This window comes from Echinococcus granulosus (assembly GCF_000524195.1).
Source record: "Echinococcus granulosus chromosome Unknown EG_S00016, whole genome shotgun sequence".
NCBI lineage: Eukaryota > Metazoa > Platyhelminthes > Cestoda > Cyclophyllidea > Taeniidae > Echinococcus > Echinococcus granulosus.
The window spans coordinates 494,470-496,842 of NW_020170396.1; positions in this window are offsets into that span (position 1 = coordinate 494,470).

Here is a 2,373-nt window from a genome sequence, read left to right on the forward strand (position 1 = left end):
TCCTCCTCCTCCTCCTCCTCCTCCTCCTCCTTCTCCTTCTCCTCCTCAGCCTCATCATCACTTTTCACCCCTCTTTAAAGTCGAAATTACGCACTTTCCCAGTTTATGTGAGATTTAAGCCACTTGCTCAATTTAAAAAGAAAGTGAAATTAGGTAGTTTCGTGTACTTTACTGCAACTGCATCCGGTCTTTGAAACAACCATGTGAAGCAAAATTTTCGATGGTAGGAAAATTGTGGTGGTGAAATGACTCATTTCCCTCCATAAATGTCACATTTTGAATTCCAAAGATCTTAAAGTGCTTTCTCATTTAATTACCTCATCTAAAGCATACATCTCTCACCCCCACCTTGGGATATAAAGCGTAATTGTATAGGAGAGGCGAAGTTGTCACTCACATAAGAAGTACCTTTGGGCGTTCGCGATGCCATTTATAAAATTGGATAAAATGACTTGAGGCACATGAAACGTTATCAGTAGTAGAGAATATTCAACACTAATATTTTTAGTATTGCAAAGCTCACGTGATTCATCAGAGCCTAAAAATACACTCAAATTGCTCAGCAAATTAATAAGCTCCATGGGCACTACCGCCACGGAGAAGGGGAAATTGATCAAATCAGTCCATCAAAAAATGTTAACCTGACACTTTTAAAAGGCGAGTCTGGCTCTTCCATTATGTGCACAGTATCTCGGCAGTGCTATTTTCTCTCCAAGCTAGATTCAGATGCCAAACAGTAGTTAGGGGTAACTGCATCCAACTGTAAAATTGTGACATTCACGAATGGGTTGTTTTGCTTGTAGAAAACTTTATTCCTTTCATCAAAATAATAAGGTGCTTCCATCCTGATTCACAGGAAAAAAAAGGGGCAGAAGGGGTCTACATAAAGCTGGACATTTTAGAATTGATGATAAGTAATTATGACAGACGAGGTCAGGTTTCGCGATCACCAAATTTAGGCATCTGCTTATTACTGTAGCACAAGACAGCAAGTAGTAAAATATTGAATAATTAGGAATGATTTAAAGCCTCTTTTGGGGATAGACATGCATATAAGCATTACAGTTTCTCATCAGTTTCAGGCAAAATTTCAGCAACTACTTTTATTTCCTAGCTTACGCTACTGATTATTATTTCAGTAAAATGTCTTGCGGAAAAATTTGATACTGCGAATGTAGGGACAGGGCTTTTAAAGCTGGTCTTAGTGATTAGCAAACTGGTGGGTTCCACAGTCATAGCCACTACAGCAAGGGAGAGGTAGCGAGCTACGGAGAATGAATGTCAACCAATTTGTCGAAGCATGTCACCTGGCGCAGTTGACAGGCGCAATAACATTCCCGATTATTGTTTCGGTAGTATGTATCGCTACTATATTTAAGATTACACATCAGCTTGGGAGTTCCGGTGCCGAGGTCAGGAGTCCAAGGAAAGTTAAATAAGTAGGGCATCACCCACATGAGAAAATAATACGTGACACAAACAATGGAATTCGCATGACTTTGGACATACTCATTTGGCCAGTCTTCCGCTCAGGCCGATGACGCAGGCCAAAGCAATAATTTTTCTATTATGGCAATTAAAATCAGCCACGTTGTAGCAATTTTGGCTCAATCTTGGGCACTCCACTGTTTTAAGTCTCGATTAAAATCAAACTATGAGCCTGTGGCGAGGAACAAGTGACCCTAGATGAACAGCAAGAATAACGTTTGTAAGGAATCCGTGAATCGTTATGGGAGGTTAGTCCTCTTTTAGTAACTTAGGTTACGCATTGCGCAACTCTGTTTTATGCCCTTTGGCGACAGTAAAGTTGTCGTCAAGGCGACTATTCTGTATCAGCGCTACCGGCCTATAATCCATGGCCGTGTGATTTTAATTGGTGAGAACAATATTATTTCTTTGGAATAAAACAATACAGCCTGTTCTCTAGAAAGTTTACCCAAGCAATGAACACCACTTTTCGACTTTATTAATCAAAGATAAGTTTTTTTGATTAAAGGCCGCAAAACTAAAGAAAATATCCAGTTGATAGTAGCCTTATATTTGGTCCGATATATCGTGTTCGGGTCCAAAATAAACTGCAAAATACATCACATCCGCAGCATCGTAAAATCGGGTTCGTAAACGAGCATTACCTAGCTTTAAATCAACACGCCTCATAGTTTACTTCTAAGGGTGAACAGCCTTGAGACGCGATTATCTCTTTCTAGAAAGTTCCTAGGGGACTAACTTTTGTACAGATCAGACGGGATAAGCAATCACCGGGGTCTTAGAGGAGAATCAACTACCACAGTCCTGCGGTTCGGTAGTTCTATCGTAACGCCAACAGTCATTATGATGCAGGTATAAAAGGATAGGACTAAACGAAATGTAGTC